The 26,104-nt window shown below is 47.0% G+C and overlaps 1 protein-coding gene across 2 annotated transcripts in view; it reads left to right on the top strand.

Annotated features, from left to right (window-relative positions):
- Nucleotides 1-26,104, top strand: part of LOC124596421 (solute carrier organic anion transporter family member 5A1) — a 441,010-nt gene that overhangs the window by 86,782 nt on the left and 328,124 nt on the right. The gene's annotated exons all lie outside the window — the stretch shown is intronic.

Raw genomic sequence — 26,104 nt, 5'->3', positions numbered from 1 at the left:
CTTAGGTTAGTTAGGTCTAAGTGGTTCTACGCTCTAGGGGACTGATGACCTCAGATGTTAAGTCCCACAGTGCTCAGAGCCGTTTGAACCATTTGAAGTTAGAAATGACCCCCGTTGAGGACGCCCTTTCACGTCTACCAACAACGCTCATGTCACGAACGTCAACGAAATTGTGAGTGCTAATCGAAGAGATTGCAGAAGAACATAATATATCTATTGAATCATGTCATGAAATTCTGACACACCGTCTTGGAATGCATCGTGTTACCGCCAAGTGCCTCCCCAAGACCTTCGCCTCGCAATCTGTGAACAGCTTTTGGGCCGCGCAAATGAGAACGAGGTGTTCCTTAAGAGAATCATAACTGGTGACGAGACGTGGGTTTACAGTTATGATGCTCACACCTAGGTTAAATCTTCACAATAGAGTCGGGAAAGGTTCTTCAAGACCAAGAAACGCTCGTCAGGTCAGGTCAAATGTCAAAGCCATGCTGATAGTTCTCTTTGACTTTGAAAGATTAGTTCGTCATGAATTCTTGCCTCAAGGACAGTTAATCGATGATACTATAGAGACGTTGTTCGACGCCAGCGAGAAAATGTGAGAAGAAAACGGGCAGAAATGTGGCGAGACACTTCATGGCTCTTGCATCACGATAACGCACCCGCATACTCATCCCTATTGGTGAGTGACTATTTCACAAAAACTAGCTCTTGCTGAGTTTTTTTTTATTTCTAAAGCTGAAGACCCCGTTGAAAGGACGAACATTTGCAACGATTAATGAGATAAAACAAAATTCTCAGACGGCGCTTCGCAGGATCCAGAAAGAGGCGTACCAAGATTTCTTCTGGAAGTGGAAATGGCGCTGGGAGCGGCGTATCAGTTGTCGAGGAGAGTATTTCGAAGAAGCCATGCACAATAAGTAAAAATAAAGCGTAGAAAAAATTTTGTGGACAAAGTTCCGGAATTTTTTGAACAGACCTCGTAAAATAAAGTGTTTTATCCACTAAACGCACTTCGTGTCGAGCACACAAGGTGTCCCAGGAGGAATGGTCAATATTCATGGATACTACAGTAACGCCTATTTGAAGAAAAATGCTTCGTATGCACTTATACACTTTTCCGATTGGTTTCCAGGTTAGACCACATTTACACTGAGGCGGCAAAAGTCATGGGATACCTCCTTTTGCCCGCGTTAGTGCCGCCGCTCGACGTGGCGTGGACTCAACAAGCCGTTGCAAGTCCCCCGTAGAAGTACTGTACCATGCTGCCTCTATAGCCGTCCATAATTGCAGGTGCAGGATTTTGTCTACTTACTGACATCTCGATTATGCCCCGTAAATGTTCGATACGATTCATATCGGCTGATCTCGGTGGCCAGAACATTCGCTCGAATTGTCCAGAACGCCCTTCAAACCAATCACGAAGAACTGTGGTGCGCTGACATGACGGATTGTCATCCATAAAAAAACTCCATCGTCGTTCAGAAACGAAGTGCATGAATAGCTGCAAATGGTTTCCAAGTAGCCGAACATAACCATTTCCAGTCAAATGATCGGTTCAGCTGGATCAGAGGACCCACTCCACAATGGAAACACTGTCCACATCAGTATGGAGCCGCCACTAGCTGGCACAGTGCTTTGTTGACAATTTGGGTCCATGGCTTCGTGGGATCTACACCGCACTCGAACCTTACCATCAGCTCTTACCAACTGAATTCTGGACTCATCTGACGGGGCACCCTTTTCCAATTGTCTAGGGTCCAACGGATATAGTCACGAGCCCGGGAGAGGCGCTGCTGGCGATGTCGAGCTGATGTTCGTCGTGCGTCCCACATTGATTTCTACGGTTATTTCACGTATTGTTGCTTGTCTGTTCGCAGTGACAACCCTATGCAAACGCCGCTGCTCTCGGTCATTAAGTGAAAACCGTCGGCCATTGTGTTGTCTGTGGTTAAGAGGTAATGCCTGACACTGTAGATCTCGGAATACTGAATACCGTAACGTTTTCCGAATCGGTATGTGTGGTGTCACCGCCAGACACCACACTTGCTAGGTGGTAGCCTTTAAATCGCCCGCGGTCCATTAGTATACGTCGGACCCGCGTGTCGCCACTGTCAGTGATTGCAGACCGAGCGCCACCACACGGCAGGTCTAGAGAGACGTCCTGGCACTCGCCCCAGTTGTACAGCCGACTTAGCCAGAGATGGATCACTGACAACTACGCTCTCATTTGCCGAGACGATAGTTAGCATAGCCTTCAGCTACGTCATTTGCTACGACCTAGCAAGGCGCCATAGCATTTGATATTGAGATTATAACATGTACCGTCAAGAGCGATGTACACTAATTGTGGATTAAAGTTAAGTATCATATCAACTACGTACTTTATTTGCTACTATTAATTCCCTTAACTCTTCCAGACCTCGCGCCAGTCAGCGTGTAATTAAACGCGTGCATTTCGGCCTCCTCTAGCAACACAGTGTTGGCTCTTCTGCCAACACATCACTATGTACCATGGGTCTAGCTTTAACCATGATTCCATGTTCAAAGTCTGTTAATTCCCCTCGTGCGGCCACAATCACGTCTGAAACCTTTTTACATGAGTTTCATGGGCATGAAAGACATCTCCGTCTATTCAGTGCCCTTTTATACTTTGTCTACACGGTACTACCTCCATCTGTATGTGTGCATATCGCTATCCATGTCATTTCACCTCGGTGTATAGTGTCGAGGAGGTATTTGTAAGCAATACATAAGCTGAGACACAGTCCTGTGTTGAAGCACTACCCTTGATTTACTCACTAGCTGACTGACTTGAATGTAGCCCTCTGTCTACCAATATTCACGTTTGGCTGATGGATGTCCACTTGGCAACTAATTGTGTCACGTAAGGCGGAAGCACAACAACAAAAATTAGCTCTGAGCACTATGGGACTTAACATCTGAGATCATCAGTCCCCTAGAACTACTTAAACCTAACTAACCTAAGCACATCACACACAGCCATGGCCGAGGCAGGATTCGAACCTACGACCGTAGCGGTCTCGCGGTTCCAGACTGAAGCGCCTAGAACCGCTCGGTCACTCTGGCCGGCGGAAGCACAACATACTCCTTGTTATGTGGGTCCTCTTTTGATCTTAGCCTAGCAACAAAATACTTCGGCTCTGTTCGTACTAACATCAAGAATCACCCAAGTTCCAATTCACTTAGCTCCGACACAATGCATGGGAGCTATACAGAACACTGCTCTAACCATGACTGACACACGCAACGTATTGAGAACAGGTGCCGTTCATAGTCAAACACAAGAGCGCAACCAGCAGGCTTGGTTAGCACCTGCTTTTACAAGTCAAGCATGCATTTCTCGCGGTGTTTCCATATTTTTGTGCAACCATTGTGAAACGTCCCCTTAGAAAAATCAGTGAATTTCTGTGCTGAGAGCTGAACGTAATCAGACATTTCGCTCTTTACTTATTCTGATCAACACTAAACTGACACACAATATTTTTAGCGCAACGCAATCTGACTTTCAATAATCCCTACAAAAGAATGGCCCTGGCTAACAATAACTTATACCTTTCATGAATCACTTACCTCACAAAAATCGTCGTTACTCGAACTACTGCAAAACAGCGAGCGCCAATACTGCCACCTAAATACAACATTCTAACTACTGCAGGCACTAACTAGTGATAGGCAAAGTTAGCAAATGAAAGATTTTGATAAAGAACAAACAATGTATTTACCTTAATAGTGTTTAAAAGTCATTATATATATATATATATATATATATATATATATATATATAATCAGTTCATGACATCCAGTCTTACAAATTTACTGTCTCTGATGGACACACGTCCAGATCATGCGCTCTCAAAACTCCGCCATCTCACTCCCCACATCCACCACTGCTGGCGACTCACCTCCAACTGCGCAACGCTATACGCTGTTCACGTCCAGCTGCCCAACACTACAATAGCGAATATTCCAACAATGGAAACCAGCCACAGACTGCACACAGCACAGTCAGTGATTTTCGTACAGAGCGCTACATGGCGTTACCAACATAAAAACAGCCTACTTACAACTGTACGTCCCAATAGTAGTGAAAGAGATTAAATCGGCCAAAATAGTAACTCCTAGGTTTTTGGAGGTTGTGTCTAATTTCAATGACGGAGTGCCTATCGAATACTCAAACAGTATTTTTCTTTCATGTTTTTTCCTGCTTATGCACATTACATTTCATTTATTTATGTTTAGAGTCAGTGATTATATATGCACGAGATGGTGATCATCTGCAAGCGCCCCTGTATTTCGCAACACGTCTCTCCCGCGCCATTGAGTACCTTGGTCCGTCAGGTCGTTTTCCTCGTAGTGCCTCGCACCGGTGGTTAGGATGCACGGCGGCGTCTGCGGGAAGTCTGGCACAACACGAGTATCAGCCGGTGGTGGCCCACTTGTATTGATCGCGCCCACTCGCCTGTGTGGTGACGGCCGCGCCGAGCGCCGGCCGTGCGAGAGGGATTTCGATATTTCGGACCCGCAGTCGATGGTAGAGCACAGCACATCACATCACTTCTGGGCCGACAACTTGCCCTTAATTACCGAAGGCGTGCAGTGAAACTGCCGACCGTCTACATAGATGGTCCCTGAACGGTAGCCGTGGTCATATTGGTATTACGTTTCCTGTGTGGATTACTACGCGCTTCAGAGAAACATTTCGGTTTCATTGTGCTGGAAAGCTATGCATCCTAAAGGGGGTCATTTTAAAAGTAAGCAGCGTTCACTACGTAGCTGGAAGGTTCTTCTATAAACTTCTGTAGACACAGATACAGAAACACCTCCAAGCTCCCAACTCCCACAAACATGCACCTTTCCATTCAGTGGTGCATCGCCTCATATCTGTACCGGTATCTGACTGGGCCTTTCAAACACAACTGCAGATCGTCAAACACACCGCTGCAAATGATGGTTAGATCTCTGCCGGCCGCTGTGGCCGAGCGCTTGAAGGCGCTTCAGTCCGGAACTGCGCTGCTGCTACGGTCGCGGCAGGTTCGAATCCTGCCTCGGGCACGGATGTGTGTGATGTCCTTAGGTTAGTTAGGTTTAAGTGGTTCTAAGTCTAAGGCGACTGATGTCCACAGATGTTAAGTCCCATAGTGCTCAGAGCCATTTCAACCATTTTTTTGTTACAGCTCTGCCCTGATTCACAATATATTACGAAAAAAGAAGATGCGTAAAATTACGCCACTTCTGTATGCAGACCAACAGGAACCAATCAGATTTTCCTCGTTTCACCGTCCAGTCACCTTCCACAGATAAACGCTTGCTGTTAAATGATCAAATTGATCCTTAACGAATTTTCACTCTGCAGCGGAGTGTGCGCTGATATGAAACTTCCTGCCAAATTCAAACTTTGTGCCCGTCCGGGGATTGGAACATAGCATCTTTGCCTATCGCAGGCAAGTGCTGTACCGCCTGAGCTACCCGAACAGACTCACGATCCGGCCTCACATCTTTTCTTCTGGCAGTACCTCATTTTCTACCGTCCAAACGTCACAGAAATCATCCTGCGTAACTCGGGGACTAGCATTTCTGAAGGAAAGGATATTGCGGAGACGTGGCTCATTCACAACTTGGGGATTGTTACCAGAATAAAATTTTCACTCTGCAGCTGATATGAAACTTCCTGCCAGATTAAAACTTAGTCCCGGACGGGGTCTCGAATCGTGGACGCTTGCCTATTGCAGGCAAGTGCAGCACTAGAACTTATGTGATGCTTGGGAAATAGGAAATGAGGTACTGGCAGAAGTAAAGGCATGAGGGCTGGTCGTGGATCGTGCTCGGGTAGCTCAGTTGGTACACCTCCCACGGGTGAAGGATTTCTACGTCCTTAACTGCACGGTGTCGCCTGTAACGTTGTAGAACGCGAGTTGACATTGTTGCGGTGGACTGTGATTTGGCTTCTTTCCGAATCTTATCAAATCGACTTCATCTACATCTACATTTATACTCCGCAAGCCACCCAACGGTCTGTGACGGAGGGCACTTTACGTGCCACTGTCATTACCTTCCTTTCCTGTTCCAGTCGCGTATGGTTCGCGGGAAGAACGACTGTCTGAAAGCCTCCGTGCGCGCTCTAATCTCTCTAATTTTACATTCGTGATCTCCTCGGGAGGTATAAGTAGGGGGAAGCAATATATTCGATACCTCATCCAGAAACGCACCCTCTCGAAACCTGGCGAGCAATCTACACCGCGATGTAGAGCGCCTCTCTTGCAGAGTCTGCCACCTGAGCCTATCAAACATCTCCGTAACGCTATCACGGTTACCAAATAACCCTGTGACGAAACGCGCCGCTCTTCTTTGGATCTTCTCTATCTCCTCCGTCAAACCGATCTGGTACGGATCCCACACTGATGAGCAATACTCAAGTATAGGTCGAACGAGTGTTTTGTAAGCCACCTCCTTTGTTGATGGACTACATTTTCTAAGCACTCTCCCAATGAATCTCAACCTGGTACCCGCCTTACCAACAATTAATTTTATATGATCATTCCACTTCAAATCGTTCCGCACGCATACTCCCAGATATTTTACAGAAGTAACTGCTACCAGTGTTTGTTCCGCTATCATATAATCATACAATAAAGGATCCTTCTTTCTATGTATTCGCAATACATTACATTTGTCTATGTTAAGGGTCAGTTGCCACTCCCTGCACCAAGTGCCTATCCGCTGCAGATCTTCCTGCATTTCGCTACAATTTTCTAATGCTGCAACTTCTCTGTATACTACAGCACCATCCGCGAAAAGCCGCGTGGAACTTCCGACACAATCTACTAGGTCATTTATATATATTGTGAAAAGCAATGGTCCCATAACACTCCCCTGTGGCACACCAGAGGTTACTTTAACGTCTGTAGACGTCTCTCCATTGATAACAACATGCTGTGTTCTGTTTGCTAAAAACTCTTCAATCCAGCCACACAGCTGGTCTGATATTCAGTAGGCTCTTACTTTGTTTATCAGGCGACAGTGCGGAACTGTATCGAACGCCTTCCGGAAGTCAAGAAAAATAGCATCTACCTGGGAGCCTGTATCTAATATTTTCTGGGTCTCATGAACAAATAAAGCGAGTTGGGTCTCACACGATCGCTGTTTCCGGAATCCATGTTGATTCCTACATAGTAGATTCTGGGTTTCCAAAAACAACATGATACTCGAGCAAAAAACATGTTCTAAAATTCTACAACAGATGGACGTCAGAGATATAGGTCTATAGTTTTGCGCATCTGCTCGACGACCCTTCTTGAAGACTGGGACTACCTGTGCTCTTTTCCAATCATTTGGAACCCTCCGTTCCTCTAGAGACTTGCGGTACACGGCTGTTAGAAGGGGGGCAAGTTCATTCGCGTAAGACTTGGTATTACGTGACCTGTGGGTGGTATCCAACTAATCAGCGAATCCATGCCATAGGACTGGCGGACTCTACCCTCTGCGCCGTCTATCGTAGTGTCAACGATGACCATCGCCGATTGAACTGTGTAGTCGTTGCGGATGTCTGATTGTTGGGGCGACAAATGGTCACGTGTTTTCTACGACTGCCGCCGCATGTTATTGGCCCCGAGTCCTTTCTTTACCGAGCGATGGAATATCTTCAGTTTCTTGATAAAGTTGTTCAGACAATCGCTAACCTCCTTTTTTCAGTTCGTTTCATTTCGATTGTATATGTCGTTCAGCATTAAGCGTTTTCTTAAGTGCAATAACAGAACCAAATCCTAACCTCGAAAAACACCCCACACCGTAGCGCTACCTCATCCGTACTTCACTGATGGCATGACACACGATGACAGGTAACGGCCGGACGGAGTGGCCGAGCGGTTCTAGGCGCTTCAGCCTGGAACCGCGCGACTGCTACGGTCGCAGGTTCGAATCCTGCTTCGGGCATGGATGTGTGTGATGGCCTTAGGTTAGTTAGGTTTAAGTAGTTCTACGTTCTAACGGACTGATGACCTCAGAAGTTAAATCTCATAGTGCTCAGAGCCATGTGAATCATTTTTTGACAGGTAACGTCCTCCAGGCATTCGCCTCACCCAAACCCTCCCATCGGATTGTCACAGCGTATAGCGTGATTCATCATTGCAGATTCCCTGTTTCCAGACATCCAGCTATCCGGTGGTGTCGTTCTTCCCAAATGCGCAAGCGTCGCTTACCACTGACTACAGAAATGTGGTAAATGCGGTGTCTTCTTTCGGACATGAACTAAAGAACAGACACTATTGATAAGGCAGCCCTTTACGAATCAAGACACAAAGGAATTTACATCAGCTGCCAGTGGGCGTTTATTTGCATCAGTGCGTAAATTTGAAATTTGTGATGCTCCAGGATTCGAACCCGGAACTCCTGCTTAGTATACATCGTTCATCATTTGAATAAACGTGATGTAAACAAACAGAAACGCGATGACTGGTCTTCAGCCGTAGCTCTCGTACACTGGTGGTGTTCCGCTCTTGGAAGTAGGTCCAACTTATGTATTAGATATCTCATTACTATGTCACTGTAAGAAAAACTCTTAAGTCGTTCTATGTATTAACAGCCATCAAAGTTTTTTGTAACCTTACTTTAGCTACGTAATTTTTATTTAAAAAAATCGTGTGCAATCATAGTCTCCGTAAACGCTACTTGTGCTCTGAGCGTCTCGCTGTTCATCCATAATGTGCAAATAGATGGCATGCTTCCTGCTTTGGAGTGAAACACGCGCGAAACACTGTTAACGGCGAGCAACAAGTTGCTCTTAATGTTTTCGACAGGATTACAGAGACGAATCAGCTTTGACGTTTTTCTGGAAGCACTATGTAATAAGCATAAGAAATATATTTAAATTCTAGGTGTGGCGTAAACAGTAGCGTCGTAGAATGTTAATCGTGTATGGTTGCGGGCGGCCGTTCGGAACTCGTAATAAACTATAACTTTTTTCCAGAATGAGATTTTCACTCTGCAGCGGAGTGTGCGCTGATATGAAACTTCCTGGCAGATTAAAACTGTGTGCCCGACCGAGACTCGAACTCGGGACCTTGCCTTTCGCGGGCAAGTGCTCTACCAACTGAGCTACCGGAGCACGACTCACGTCCGGTACCCACAGCTTCACTTCTGCCAGTATCTCGTCTCCTACCTTCCAAACTTTACAGAAGCTCTTCTGCGAACCATGCAGAACTAGCACTCCTGAAAGAAAGGATATTGCGGAGACATGGCTTAGCCACAGCCTGGGGGATGTTTCCAGAATGAGATTTTCACTCTGCAGCGGAGTGTGCGCTGATATGAAACTTCCTGGCAGATTAAAACTGTGTGCCCGACCGAGACTCGAACTCGGGACCTTGCCTTTCGCGGGCAAGTGCTCTACCAACTGAGCTACCGGAGCACGACTCACGTCCGGTACCCACAGCTTCACTTCTGCCAGTATCTCGTCTCCTACCTTCCAAACTTTACAGAAGCTCTTCTGCGAACCATGCAGAACTAGCACTCCTGAAAGAAAGGATATTGCGGAGACATGGCTTAGCCACAGCCTGGGGGATGTTTCCAGAATGAGATTTTCACTCTGCAGCGGAGTGTGCGCTGATATGAAACTTCCTGGCAGATTAAAACTGTGTGCCCGACCGAGACTCGAACTCGGGACCTTGCCTTTCGCGGGCAAGTGCTCTACCAACTGAGCTACCGGAGCACGACTCACGTCCGGTACCCACAGCTTCACTTCTGCCAGTATCTCGTCTCCTACCTTCCAAACTTTACAGAAGCTCTTCTGCGAACCATGCAGAACTAGCACTCCTGAAAGAAAGGATATTGCGGAGACATGGCTTAGCCACAGCCTGGGGGATGTTTCCAGAATGAGATTTTCACTCTGCAGCGGAGTGTGCGCTGATATGAAACTTCCTGGCAGATTAAAACTGTGTGCCCGACCGAGACTCGAACTCGGGACCTTGCCTTTCGCGGGCAAGTGCTCTACCAACTGAGCTACCGGAGCACGACTCACGTCCGGTACCCACAGCTTCACTTCTGCCAGTATCTCGTCTCCTACCTTCCAAACTTTACAGAAGCTCTTCTGCGAACCATGCAGAACTAGCACTCCTGAAAGAAAGGATATTGCGGAGACATGGCTTAGCCACAGCCTGGGGGATGTTTCCAGAATGAGATTTTCACTCTGCAGCGGAGTGTGCGCTGATATGAAACTTCCTGGCAGATTAAAACTGTGTGCCCGACCGAGACTCGAACTCGGGACCTTGCCTTTCGCGGGCAAGTGCTCTACCAACTGAGCTACCGGAGCACGACTCACGTCCGGTACCCACAGCTTCACTTCTGCCAGTATCTCGTCTCCTACCTTCCAAACTTTACAGAAGCTCTTCTGCGAACCATGCAGAACTAGCACTCCTGAAAGAAAGGATATTGCGGAGACATGGCTTAGCCACAGCCTGGGGGATGTTTCCAGAATGAGATTTTCACTCTGCAGCGGAGTGTGCGCTGATATGAAACTTACTGGCAGATTAAAACTGTGTGCCCGACCGAGACTCGAACTCGGGACCTTGCCTTTCGCGGGCAAGTGCTCTACCAACTGAGCTACCGGAGCACGACTCACGTCCGGTACCCACAGCTTCACTTCTGCCAGTATCTCGTCTCCTACCTTCCAAACTTTACAGAAGCTCTTCTGCGAACCATGCAGAACTAGCACTCCTGAAAGAAAGGATATTGCGGAGACATGGCTTAGCCACAGCCTGGGGGATGTTTCCAGAATGAGATTTTCACTCTGCAGCGGAGTGTGCGCTGATATGAAACTTCCTGGCAGATTAAAACTGTGTGCCCGACCGAGACTCGAACTCGGGACCTTGCCTTTCGCGGGCAAGTGCTCTACCAACTGAGCTACCGGAGCACGACTCACGTCCGGTACCCACAGCTTCACTTCTGCCAGTATCTCGTCTCCTACCTTCCAAACTTTACAGAAGCTCTTCTGCGAACCATGCAGAACTAGCACTCCTGAAAGAAAGGATATTGCGGAGACATGGCTTAGCCACAGCCTGGGGGATGTTTCCAGAATGAGATTTTCACTCTGCAGCGGAGTGTGCGCTGATATGAAACTTCCTGGCAGATTAAAACTGTGTGCCCGACCGAGACTCGAACTCGGGACCTTGCCTTTCGCGGGCAAGTGCTCTACCAACTGAGCTACCGGAGCACGACTCACGTCCGGTACCCACAGCTTCACTTCTGCCAGTATCTCGTCTCCTACCTTCCAAACTTTACAGAAGCTCTTCTGCGAACCATGCAGAACTAGCACTCCTGAAAGAAAGGATATTGCGGAGACATGGCTTAGCCACAGCCTGGGGGATGTTTCCAGAATGAGATTTTCACTCTGCAGCGGAGTGTGCGCTGATATGAAACTTCCTGGCAGATTAAAACTGTGTGCCCGACCGAGACTCGAACTCGGGACCTTGCCTTTCGCGGGCAAGTGCTCTACCAACTGAGCTACCGGAGCACGACTCACGTCCGGTACCCACAGCTTCACTTCTGCCAGTATCTCGTCTCCTACCTTCCAAACTTTACAGAAGCTCTTCTGCGAACCATGCAGAACTAGCACTCCTGAAAGAAAGGATATTGCGGAGACATGGCTTAGCCACAGCCTGGGGGATGTTTCCAGAATGAGATTTTCACTCTGCAGCGGAGTGTGCGCTGATATGAAACTTACTGGCAGATTAAAACTGTGTGCCCGACCGAGACTCGAACTCGGGACCTTGCCTTTCGCGGGCAAGTGCTCTACCAACTGAGCTACCGGAGCACGACTCACGTCCGGTACCCACAGCTTCACTTCTGCCAGTATCTCGTCTCCTACCTTCCAAACTTTACAGAAGCTCTTCTGCGAACCATGCAGAACTAGCACTCCTGAAAGAAAGGATATTGCGGAGACATGGCTTAGCCACAGCCTGGGGGATGTTTCCAGAATGAGATTTTCACTCTGCAGCGGAGTGTGCGCTGATATGAAACTTCCTGGCAGATTAAAACTGTGTGCCCGACCGAGACTCGAACTCGGGACCTTGCCTTTCGCGGGCAAGTGCTCTACCAACTGAGCTACCGGAGCACGACTCACGTCCGGTACCCACAGCTTCACTTCTGCCAGTATCTCGTCTCCTACCTTCCAAACTTTACAGAAGCTCTTCTGCGAACCATGCAGAACTAGCACTCCTGAAAGAAAGGATATTGCGGAGACATGGCTTAGCCACAGCCTGGGGGATGTTTCCAGAATGAGATTTTCACTCTGCAGCGGAGTGTGCGCTGATATGAAACTTCCTGGCAGATTAAAACTGTGTGCCCGACCGAGACTCGAACTCGGGACCTTGCCTTTCGCGGGCAAGTGCTCTACCAACTGAGCTACCGGAGCACGACTCACGTCCGGTACCCACAGCTTCACTTCTGCCAGTATCTCGTCTCCTACCTTCCAAACTTTACAGAAGCTCTTCTGCGAACCATGCAGAACTAGCACTCCTGAAAGAAAGGATATTGCGGAGACATGGCTTAGCCACAGCCTGGGGGATGTTTCCAGAATGAGATTTTCACTCTGCAGCGGAGTGTGCGCTGATATGAAACTTCCTGGCAGATTAAAACTGTGTGCCCGACCGAGACTCGAACTCGGGACCTTGCCTTTCGCGGGCAAGTGCTCTACCAACTGAGCTACCGGAGCACGACTCACGTCCGGTACCCACAGCTTCACTTCTGCAAGGTATCACTGTAGGTGTTCGAAATGGTCACCATTAACATCCACACGCAAACGATGCCGCCGAACTGCAGCACGAACTACTGACTGCAACGTGTTCATTTGGATGTTTGCACATCAATGTACGATGGATTCTCGAATTTCATCCAATGTGCGTGGCTTTTGTCGATAAACGGCGTCCTTTAGTGTTCCGCACAGGTAAAAGTCCAGTTAGGTCGGGGAACGTGGTGGATACTCCACAGCACCTCCACGGCCTGTCCATCTTCCTGGTACATTTTCGTCGAGATACGCCCTAACACGATTTTGGTAGTAGGCTGGGGCACCATCTTGTTGAAAGTAAACTCTTCCGTCTCCATACAAGTCTCGGATGGCAGGTAAAATGGATGTCTGAAGCTTCTGAAGGTACACCTCACCGGTAACTGTGCCGTCAAAGAAGAATTGCCCAATCAAGCCCCGGTGAGACAACCCACACCACACATTTACTCCTTGTCAAATTCACGGCTTTGTCTACATGCACGTTCGGATTCTCGGCGCCCCAGTAAATGCAATTGTGGCGATTTACTGTACCATTGAGTTTGAACTGTGCCTCATCAGACCACACAATCATCTCTGCAAACTCTTCATCGTTGCGCACCATGTTAGTAAACCACTCGCAGTACTCCATTCTACGATCTGGGTCGTCCTCGTTCATTGCGTGTAGCAATCGTGGGATGTAGCACTTCCACTTTGCTGTCTTCAAAATTCGCCGAACACTAGAGCGACTCACTCCAATTTCACGGGCACACTGTCTCTCAGACTTCTGTGGTGAGCGAGTGAATTATTGTAACACACGACGGGAGTTAGCTGGACTTGTTACTGTTACGGCTTCAAATTCGTGTCGAATGCGACGAATCGTTAAACGTGTCTGTGGCTCTGTTTGATACTCATTTCGCCATTGCCGTTGAACCTCATTAAAGCTTTCGTACTTAAAATACCACTTCAAAACTGACTTCGTTTCATAGAATGTAAGCCTTGAGCCAGCCATGTTTACTCGAGTAACTAGGTGCAACTAAGAACAAAACAATGATTATCTGGCGACTCTCATCTGACAAAACAAAACAATGCAATACAGCGCTTGTGTGGCGATTGCTGGAACTAAAAACTATTACACTACCAAAGATTAGACAACTCCGTCAATTAGTTTGCCAGTTATGGACTTTTAAACAGTGGATACATTTTTTGGACCCGTCTGTATATGTACATATACATAACTAGAGCCTCTCGCCTTCAGCTAATGTAATGTACCACCATGTGATGTAACGAGGTCCACTCCTTGTGAAGAAGATATTTTTAGAATATCGAAACCTAGGTTAAGTGTTAATAAACCTTTGTTTTGCAGCTGGTTGGATGACCTTTTCTACCTCTTTGTTCCTCTTGGGTATTAATAATCGCGTCAGCTGTGTTTTGGTCCTTTGTTACTGTACCAATACCGGTGGCGTTAAAGCCACATCTCCAGGTGACATATGATTTAAATATTAGAGCGGAAAAGCTCGGAATCTTTTTTCCCAACATTCGTTGTCTACTGTCTGTCAAATGAAAAACATCGTTAAAAGACGGTATGTCATCCATTAAAAACGGCCAAATTCCAATATACTGGATGGGTCCAAAACAAATCGTATCATAGTGATCGCTACTTTGTTCCTGGTGGCTTATGTGAGTCAGGTGACATTCAGTGGGTAGTCGATGTTCGAAGTCAGTGACCTCTCCTGCTGCTGCTTCTTCTTTACTGACAACCCAACACTCCGCACCTTCTTTTACACTGGCGTGTCTGCTTCTCGTAGCATCTGGTGGTCAATTCGCAATACACAAAAGTGTCTGGATACTTTTGGTCAGGCTGTGTGACTGGTCCTCGTCTCTAGGATGTGGTAGAGCCTAGAGCAACTTCACCTGCTCGCGCTGGGGGGCAGCTACGCAGTGGCGGCGCTGGCCCGGTGCTGGCGCCCCCAGCCAGCCATCGACCGCGAGGCCTCCCTCGCTGCCCGGCTGGCGCCTGCACAACTCCAGCAAAGGTCAGCAGACTCCAGGCGGGACGGCGGACCGCCGTAAACCCCACCTACTCACACGCTACTTACTCCCTAATGGCGCACAGCAGAACGCTGTTCCGGGCACTCGATGTCAGCGCCGCAGGCGGACCCCACGTACACTACTCGCAGCAGCCATTTGCGCCACATGCTCTCATCTCTTAACGACCCACTTCGCCCCTTCCACTTCTCCGCGCTGCCGTTATTTGCCAAATTAACGTTGTCCACACTGCTCTTTTTTTCATAGCATGAGACATAGTCGCGGACCCAAAACACATACTCCACCCGCAAAAAAAATTATAAAAGCGTGTACACTCTTAAAAAGAAAGCGCTGCGAAGGAGTTACAGAAATTGGTCACAAACTGAGTATCACGCAGGTATCGACGAAAAAGCAAAACTGTATACTTTGGCGGTTGGTGGATGAATGTATGATACTGCAGCGCAATGTCACTATGCTGCTGGCAAGGGTAGTAAATAGAGGACATGTCGATGATGATGATGATGATGTTTGGTTTGTGAGGCGCTCAACTGCGCGCTCATCAGCGCCCGTACAAATTCCCAACCTTTGCTCCGCCCAATCTCGCCAATTTCAGGAATGATGATGAAATGATGAGGACAACACAAGCACCCAGTCATCTCGAGGACATGTCGATACCAGGGCATAAAATGATTGCGAATGTCATACCACGTACTCTGTTGGACGATAGCTATGTCTCGCTGACAGGCGCGTGAAAAATATAAGCAGATGAAACTTCCTGGCCGGCCGGAGTGGCCGAGCGGTTCTAGGCGCTTCAGACTGGAACCGCGCAACCGCTACGGTCGCAGGTTCGAATCCTGCCTCGGGCACGGATGTGTGTTATGTCCTTAGGTTAGTTAGGTTTAAGTAGTTCTACGTTTAGGGGACTGATGGCCTCAGAAGTTAAGTCCCATAGTGCTCAGAGCCATTTGAACCATTTTTGAAACTTCCTGGCACATTAAAACTGTGTGCCGGATCGAGACTCGAACTTTGGTCCTCTGCCTTTCTCGCAGTTTTAATTTGCCAGGATGTTTCATATCAGCGCACACTCCGGTGTAGAATAATAATTTCATTATGGCAATATACGCAGATGTCAGCTTTGAGAGTGGACGTGTAGTGGGGCTCAAAATAGCTGCTTGGTGTAGCAGGTAATCGCTCGACATTTGAACAGAAGGGATGGCACTGTTCGATGATGTTGGCAGGGATGGGTGAACCATGGCCGAACACAACGTCGAGAAGTAAGCGGTCAACTTAGAGAAGCGACGGAAAAAGAGGACCAAACAAACACACTCAAAACCCGGGGTTCATCATTACCTTCGATCCGACGTGCAACTGGTGCGTCACTGACCAAGCAAGCCCTGTGGCCGAACGGTTCTAGGCGCTTCAGTCTGGAACCTCACTGCTGCTACGGTCGCAGGTTAGAATCCTGCCTCGGGCATGGATGTGTGTGATGTCCTTATGTTAGTTATGTTTAAGTAGTTCTATGTCTAGGGGACTGATAACCTCAGGTGTTAAGTCCCATAGCGCTTAGAGCCATTTGAACAATTTATCCTGACCACGAGGACCATTAATGGGCGGTTCACGGAAAGGGTGCTGAGCCCACGGCGCCCCTTGCGCCGACTAGCATTGACCTTGGCACACCAACAAGCCCATTTGCACTGATGTCGGGCACATTCGTCCTAGAATCTCATTGACTGTAGTACAGTTGTCTTCAGTGATGATTCCTGCGTCGACCTGGTACCTGACGACCAACAAAGACGTGTCTGGAGATGCCTCGGACAATAATGGGATACCAACGTCATGGTGCCCGCCATACGGGCGACAACCAGATTTCTTTTGAAACTTCCTGACAGATTAAAACTGTGTGCCGGGCCGAGACTCGAACTCGGGACCTTTGCCTTTCGTGGGCAAGTGCTCTACCAACTGAGCAACAGATTTCTTTTCATAGCAGGACCCCTTTGGTTGTCATCCACGGCACCCTTACAGCACAGCGGCACGTCGACGATATTCTAAGCCCCGTTTTGATTGCCCATCACGGCAAACCATCCTGGACTTAGATTTCAGTAAGATAATCCCGGCCGCACAGGGAGAGAGCTTCTACTGCTTCGTTCTCGCCAGACCCAACCTTGGCCAGCAAAGCCGCTGGATCTCTCCCCAACTTTTGGAGCATTATGGGCAGGACCCTCCAACCAGCTCTGGATTTTGACGATCTAACGCACCAATTGGACAGAATTTGGCACGATATCCCTCAGGAGGACAGTCAACAACTCTATCAATCGATGCCAAATCGAATAACTGCTTACATAAGGGGCAGAGGTGGACCAACGCCTTATTGAATTGCTCGGTTTGTGAAGCTCTTTCTCGCGATTAAATCATACAAGTTTTCTGAAGTTGTAATCATTTGTTTGTCTAATGTGTACATCGCAACTATAGATTTCCGTCATATTCGGATAATTCGGTCCTAGTGCCTTTTTATTGTGTACATTTTATTGGTTACATATGGAGATACGTGCCTGAAACTAAGCAGCTTTTTTTAAACAGCTTATCTTTCTCTGCCTCGTGATGGCTGGGTGTTGTGTGTTGTCCTTAGGTTAGTTAGGTTTACGTAGTTCTAAGTTCTAGGGGACTGATGACCGTAGCAGTTAAGTCCCATAGTGCTCAGAGCCATTTTTTTTTTTAAACAGCTTATCAATGTCCGATGACGAATGGTCAATATTCAATTATATAACAGGAACGATCATTAGAAACAAAAAAGTCTAGAAACATGGGCTCTGAAATGCATACCTGGAGAGCTATGAGCACTTGTTCATCTTCGCTATGTGAAACCCCTTGTTTACTAGATTTTTTTGCTTCAGTTGATCATTCATGTCGTATCCCTGACTATAGACTATTCCTCCAGGAACACACTGCGTGTTAGCATTTGCTCATGTTTTACGTGAGTGGACCAGTATGTGACCAGCTAAAAGTATACAATGAACAAAGTGTATTGCCTTGAAGGAAGGGTACGAAGGCGATCGAGGGCCCCATTCTCGTGCAGACCAAGGTACATTAATGCGTCCAACATTTATTATAGAATGCAACATAAAATTCGTTTGACTATACCGATCTCACGAGTCTCTGGAAAATGAGAACCGTCGTCACGGAAATATCAATGATGAACAAAAAAAAGGACGATGATTTTGCGGAAGTGTACTGAGAGTAAGTGGTACGAAATACAGTGTGTTTAAAAATGTGATTTTGTAAATGTAGGAAATAGTTTCCGGTAAAAACATATCATTAAGGATTATTCGTGGTTTGTGGTTATCCATATACTTTCAGGTCCACATTAACCCTGATAACGGGGAGGTTGCTGTTAGTCTCGTCGCTCTGTCTTCTTACGCAAATCTCCCGTGTTATCGTCTATTTCAATTCTGGCTGCTATGTTGATATTGACTGCTACACAATGTACATGTGTACTATGCCCTTGAGACCGTTTACTTGTTCTCTGTGGGGAAGTGACCAGACAGTATTAATCGCAACCAACTTCTTCCGCAAGACCATTGTTCACGCTATTAAGGTGTGTGTATGAGATTGGCTGCAGCTATGTTTCATTTAGAGCAAGAGATACGAAGAGAGAGAATTTCCTTGCTTTTCTGGGAGTGATGACGTAATTTGATCAGTTACTGGCTGATGATGTTCACTATTTGCTGCCCTCGCAATACTTAACCTTTATGATTATATACTTCTACTTGCGGATTGCCTGGAACAGAATGTACGTTTCATGAGGGGTGAAGCAAATTTTGAAGCTCGAAATTACTTTTAAAACGGTGTAGATGTGGAATGCTCTGCACGAAGAAAATAATGGACAGTATTTAACATTGGTGAACAAAACTTGTGGACGTAGATATGGCTACCTCCGAAGTATGATTCTCGTAGCAAAGTATGTGAGAGAGGGAATTCACAATAGTAAGAAATGCATGTAAGTTAACCTTTTGTTTAATACTGAGCATCACAACTTAACTGATTTGTAGTGTCACCTGGGCTTAACAGGCCTTAAGGCTTGCTTCCATTATTATGCGCAACATCAGAGTTGCCTCTCTGGTGCCTTTACACAAACAAAATTATTACGTTAAGCATAGGACTAGCAAAAGCATTCGACAGTCTAAAATAGTGCGTCTGAGCAAAATAGGAGTAAGCCTTAGAGAAAGAAAGTGCATATACACAACGCACAACAAACGAGAGGCAACTATAAAAATGAAAGTCCAAGAACGTAGCTCCCAGTTTAAAAAAAGATGTAAGACAGGGATGCAGTTTTTCGTCTCTTCTGTTCAATCTACGCATCGAAGAAGCAAAGACGTTAATAAAAGAAAAGTTCAAGATTGGGATTATAATATCAGGGTAAAAGGATCAGTGATAAAATCCGGTGATGAGATTTATATCCCCAGTGAAAGTGAGAAAGACTAACTGCAGAACGGAATAAACAGTGTAATGAGTACAGAATATGGATTGAGTGTACACCGAAAATAGACGAAACTAATAAGGGTTAGCAAAAATGAGACTAGTGAAAAATTTAACTTCACAACTGGGGACCAGGAAGTAGACGAAGTGAAGGAAATTTGCTTTCTTGAAATCAATAAAAATAACAGATGAAGCAAGGTGTGCATAAAAACCGGATTAGCATAGGCAGAGAATGAATTGCTGGCCAAAAGAAGTCTGCTAGTATCAAAACGAGCGAGGTGGCGCAGTGGTTTGCACACAGGCACCAGTCATCCAGATTTAGGTTTTCCATGATTTCTGTAATTTGCGTAAGGAAAATGCCGGGATGGTTCCTTCGAAAACAGAATGATCGATTTCCTCCCCGTCCTTCAACAGTCAGAGATTGTGCTTCGTTTCAAATGACCATGGCCGGCCGGTGTGGCCGTGCGGTTAAAGGCGCTTCAGTCTAGAACCGCGTGACCGCTACGGTCGCAGGTTCGAGTCCTGCCTCGGGCATGGATGTGTGTGATGTCCTTAGGTTAGTTAGGTTTAATTAGTTCTAAGTTCTAGGCGACTGATGACCTCAGAAGTTAAGTCCCATAGTGCTCAGAGCCAAATGACCATGTTGCCGAGGGTACATTAAACTTCAGTCCTTTTAGTACCAAATATCGGCCTTAATTTGAGGCAGAAATTTCTGAAAATGTACATATGAAACACAGGACTGTATGAAAAGGAATGGCGCCCTGTGGGAAAACCGGAAGGGAATTGGTATATTCCAGATGAGGAGCTGTAGACGAATGTTGAAAGGTGGGTTGATGAGAAACGGGCAAGTTCTTCGGAGAATCGATGAAGAAAGGAACGTCTGGAAAACGTTAACAAGAAGGGATAGGATGATAGCGCATTTGTTAAAACGTTGGGGAACGACTTTCGTGGTACAAGAGGGAGCTGCGTCTCGTAAAAACTGTAGGGAAAACGGAAATTGGAATATGTTAAAAAAAAAATTAAGAACGTAAGGCACAACTGCTGCTCTAAGATAAAGTTATTGACACAAAAGACAGATTGGTAGCCGGCCGCGTCGAAAGACTAAGGGACTGACGACTAAAAGAAATTTTAAACAAATGTGTAGTACTTCGTCGAATTCAAAGATGAGCGTCTTCACTCAGCGAGAAAATGTTAGTCCCGTCGCTCCGTCTTCTTACGTAAATCTCCCGTGTTATCGTCTATTTCAATTCTGGCTGTTCTGTTAATATTGACTGCTACACAATGAACTTTGATGGTAGCCTGTGCACTATGCCCTTGAGACCGGTTAGTTGTTCTCGGTAGGGAAGTGACCAGGCGGTATTAAACGAAACCAACTTCTTCCTTGAGACCACTGGTTAGCCGATCACGCTATTAAGGTGTGTATGAGATTGTCTGCAGCTACGTTTAATTTAGAGCAAGAGATAAGAAGAAGAGAGCAAATTTCCTTTCTTTTCTGGGAGTGATGACGTAGCTTGATCAGTTATTGGCTGTTATTCACTATTTGCTTCCCCCATCCGTGGATGGAATGTAAGGTTTATAGGTGTACCGCGGAATATTTGTGATCAATGCCCATGTGGACTGCCGTTTTTATGGTGTCGTTTTGTGTCAGTGCGATGAGCCTGAGAGAACCGGTGGAACCACGTACCGACACACAGCGTATTCCTGACGAAAAACGCCAAAAAATTCGCCTTGCTTCATCTCACCATGAGACGGACGGATCACTCCAAAAATCTTATGGTGATCAAAACTTGGCCCCCCCAACTTCTGACTGATTTCATTGTTCATTTAGTTCTTTCCGCGGGCTATACGAGTTTGAAATAATAGAGAATTGTGAAGGTGGTTCGATGACACTTTTGCGAGGCACTTACATGTGATTTACAAAGTATCCATGTAGATAGATCATGCGGCCCGCTGCGATTCCGTCTCATGTAGCAATATCTCAAACTCAGAGCGTCACTTATTCCCTAAAATCTCAATTATCTTTTGTGTGTATTCCAATCTCTGACTTCCTCCGCTCATTTTGCCATCTGAGTGCATGTGGCATCATTGCCAGATGTCTTAAAACGAGCATAACCTTTCTAACTCATCTTCCATTGCACGCCGGTTCTGCAAGCGCGGATCCGTGGGGAAGGGGGCACCATCGATGTCATGACAACTCTCGCCCCATTTTTGCATTTATCATACTACAACTAGAGCTACGTGATGTGAAACTGTTACTGAAATAATTGAGTAGTTAATAAATTGCATCACTGTCGAATGTTTACTCAGTATCATAAGAACTGTTTGTCAACGTTTGTGTCCTGCAAACGTCAATTTTTGTACTTTTAATTTGCGCAACGAATCTTGTTTTTGTATGATCTGATCTGACTGAAAAAGGAAATGTTCCCGAGAGAATGTCCAACATCTTCGTGATCACACAAAAATTCCTGGACGATGTGAGTTGTGTGAACATGAGCCTTATTTTGGAACACAGCATAGTCGTTGGGAAGCAAACATTGTACCATGTGATGTACCTGATAGGCCAAAATTGTCACAAAATTCTTGGCGGTAATTGGACCTTGGAGAGTAACCATGGCCCCGTGGGATATCACGATATGACTGTCCAAATCATCACCGACTCCCCTCCCCTCCCTTCCCCCCCCTCCCCCGTCCCCCTTCCCCCCTCCCCCCTCCCCCGCCCTCTCCCCTGCCCTTTCGCCATGTTTCACTCTTGAAAAATAAACTCAGCTAAAAGTTGGAAACAGTGCGAAACAAGACTCATCCGAGAAAATGACGTTCTTCTATTGCTCCACAGCCCAGTTTTTATCGCTTCGGCAAAACGTTTTCGTGTTACGGGCATTTGCATAACTGATGAGTGGTTTTGGAATTTCAGCTCGCTCTGCAATTCTTAGTTTATGGAGCTCGTTTTGTGTTGCTTTGGTGCCGACAGGGTTCGCGAGTCCGACATGTAGTTCTGCAGTGACTTTTTCAGCCGTTGTCCTCTTTATTTTTCGTCACAACCCTTTTCAACGACCGTCTATCAGGATCACTCAACACTCACTTTCGCTCACCTTGTGACTTAGCGGATGATGCTTTTTCCGATTTCCCTGTATGCAGTATAAATCTGTGCCACTTGAAATACCAATCACATCTGATACTTTGGTTACGGAAGCGACCACCATATTAGGTACCAACAATTTAACTTGCCCCGTTCGACTTCACGTAGCTCCGACTTAGAGCACTCAGAACAACACAGAACAATGGTCTGACCACGACGGACACTTGAAACGTAATGAGGACGTAGCACAGGTGCCGTTTGTGGTCAAAGGCAACAGCGCAGCCTGCAGGCTTGACTAGCATTTGTATTTATTTTCAATCATGTGTTTCTCTCGGTGTTTCCATACTTCTGTCCAAGCGCTGTAGGTCCAAATGGTACTGAAAAGGTTAATGATGGTACCGGCATATAGCTTGCTTTCGACTTACAAGGTAGCAATGATTTAACTGTAGGAAAAAAAACGTGAATTAGTTACAAACTGCTGCGCGAACACACTTATTCAATGTGTCAACGTCACTACAGATATTCGGATTTAGGTTATGACAAGTTCGATATGCCTGCTGTTGTGACGTAACAAGACTGTTACGCCACACTGAAGTAGCCGAAAGAAAGGCACGCGTACACACACGCCGACTGGCGTCAAGTCTGGAACAGGATAACTATTGAATGGTAGCAAGAAAAGTACGTAGCTGCTTTATACTTCACTTTAATGACTCCTTGTGATACATCTCTCTTGACTATACAAATGCGACTCGTAAGATACATGCACTGTTACAATTGGCGCCTTGCTAGGTCGTAGCCATGGACTTAGCAGAAGGCTATTCTAACGGTCTCTCGGCAAATGAGAGGAAGGCTTCGTCCGTATTGTCGCTAGCAATGTCGTCCGTACAACTGGGGCGAGTGCTCGTCCGTATCTCGAGACCTGCCTTGTGGTGGCGCTAGGTCTGCGATTACACAGTGGCGACACGCGGGTCCGACATGTACTAAATGGACCGCGGCCGATTTAAGCTACCACCTAGCAAGTGTGGTGTCTGGCGGTGACACCACACCTGCCATCATTGACGATGATGTGGCGCAAGCGAATAGCGAAATTCTGCATGAGCCGCTGAAGTGTCGGAGCATCGATGCTATCGATGATCTCCTGAGTGGCTGTTTTCAGTTCGGCAATTATTTTGAGGTTATTGCTGTACACCTTGTCTTTAATATAGCCCCACAAAAAGGAGTCGCATGCGTTCAGATCCGGAGAATATGGCGGCCAATTGAGGCCCATACCAGTGGCCTCTAGGTACCCCAGAGCCAGAATGCGGTCCCCAAAGTACGCCTTCAGGACATCAAACACTCTCCTGCTTCGATGGGGTCGAGCTCCGTCTTGCATGAACCACAACGTGTCGAAATCAGGATCAGTTTGGATAATGGGGTGAGATAATCTTCAAAAACATTCACGTACCGTTCCGTAGTCACCGTGCCATCCAGGACTATTCCGTGACTGGGCATTGCACACCACACAGTCACCCGTTGAGGATGGAGGGACCTCTCCATCGCGAAATGCGGATTCTCGGTCTCCCAAATGCGCCAATTTTGCTTATTGACGAACCCATCCAGATGAAAGTGGGCTTCGTCGCTAAACCAGACCATTCATGCGCATACTAATTCCCATCATGCCCCGCGGCCAAACGTCCTGTTTGATCGTCCTAAAGCTAACAGTTCAGAAGTTACGACTATTTTATTTCATATACACTCCTGGAAATGGAAAAAAGAACACATTGACACTGGTGTGTCAGACCCACCATACTTGCTCCGGACACTGCGAGAGGGCTGTACAAGCAATGATCACACGCACGGCACAGTGGACACACCAGGAACCGCGGTGTTGGCCGTCGAATGGCGCTAGCTGTGCAGCATTTGTGCACCGCCGCCGTCAGTGTCAACCAGTTTGCCGTGGCATACGGAGCTCCATCGCAGTCTTTAACACTGGTAGCATGCCGCGACAGCGTGGACGTGAACCGTATGTGCAGTTGACGGACTTTGAGCGAGGGCGTATAGTGGGCATGCGGGAGGCCGGGTGGACGTACCGCCGAATTGCTCAACACGTGGGGCGTGAGGTCTCCACAGTACATCGATGTTGTCGCCAGTGGTCGGCGGAAGGTGCACGTGCCCGTCGACCTGGGACCGGACCGCAGCGACGCACGGATGCACGCCAAAACCGTTGGATCCTACGCAGTGCCGTAGGGGACCGCACCGCCACTTCCCAGCAAATTAGGGACACTGTTGCTCCTGGGGTATCGGCGAGGACCATTCGCAACCGTCGCCATGAAGCTGGGCTACGGTCCCGCACACCGTTAGGCCGTCTTCCGCTCACGCCCCAACATCGTGCAGCCCGCCTCCAGTGGTGTCGCGACAGGCGTGAATGGAGGGACGAATGGAGACGTGTCGTCTTCAGCGATGAGAGTCACTTCTGCCTTGGTGCCAGTGATGGTCGTATGCGTGTTTGGCGCCGTGCAGGTGAGCGCCACAATCAGGACTGCATACGACCGAGGCACACAGGGCCAACACCCGGCATCATGGTGTGGGGAGCGATCTCCTACACTGGCCGTACACCACTGGTGATCGTCGAGGGGACACTGAATAGTGCACGGTACATCCAAACCGTCATCGAACCCATCGTTCTACCATTCCTAGACCGGCAAGGGAACTTGCTGTTCCAACAGGACAATGCACGTCCGCATGTATCCCGTGCCACCCAACGTGCTCTAGAAGGTGTAAGTCAACTACCCTGGCCAGCAAGATCTCCGGATCTGTCCCCCATTGAGCATGTTTGGGACTGGATGAAGCGTCGTCTCACGCGGTCTGCACGTCCAGCACGAACGCTGGTCCAACTGAGGCGCCAGGTGGAAATGGCATGGCAAGCCGTTCCACAGGACTACATCCAGCATCTCTACGATCGTCTCCATGGGAGAATAGCAGCCTGCATTGCTGCGAAAGGTGGATATACACTGTACTAGTGCCGACATTGTGCATGCTCTGTTGCCTGTGTCTATGTGCCTGTGGTTCTGTCAGTGTGATCATGTGATGTATCTGACCCCAGGAATGTGTCAATAAAGTTTCCCCTTCCTGGGACAATGAATTCACGGTGTTCTTATTTCAATTTCCAGGAGTGTAGTTCAATAATCGTCACCGAGTATATCAAGCGTACCGTCTAGAATAACCCTTCCGACGGAATGGTCAATGTCAAACGGTGTCATATGCTCTCATTCGATGAGACGGCGTCCAGAGGTTAGGAATATAGTGCTTTGACGTAAAGTCTGATGCTCGGGAATTTAACGCCACTACGTCTTATTCTCTTTCTAATGTTCCTGATTCTTTATGATACCGTTGGGTGAATCCGTAATTAACTGAAAACGTGAAGTGTAATCTTTCACAAAATATGAAAAAAGCAAAATAAATCGTTACATTCACATAAGTGAAACTGACTGAAAGTCTGTTCGTACTGGTTACTATTTATTTAGAAAGAGATAGCATATTGCAAGGAAGTTCTTTCTCTACACACATGCTCTGCGTCTTCATTGAAACCAATAAAAAGTACTAAACTGTGACAAAATGTGACGTAAATGTTATTTCTTTATGCATCTGCCCTGTGCCTTCATTGAAACCACTTGCAATAATTAACAGTATCATAATTTTTTGCATTAGCGATAACGCCAGAGATAAAGAAATAATAAAGTCAATGATTTTTGTAATGCTCACCAGAACATAATTTTTCACTG

The sequence above is a fragment of the Schistocerca americana genome, chromosome 2, assembly GCF_021461395.2.
Source record: "Schistocerca americana isolate TAMUIC-IGC-003095 chromosome 2, iqSchAmer2.1, whole genome shotgun sequence".
NCBI lineage: Eukaryota > Metazoa > Arthropoda > Insecta > Orthoptera > Acrididae > Schistocerca > Schistocerca americana.
Note: the sequence above shows the minus strand (reverse complement) of the source record. Positions and strands in the feature narration are given on the sequence as shown.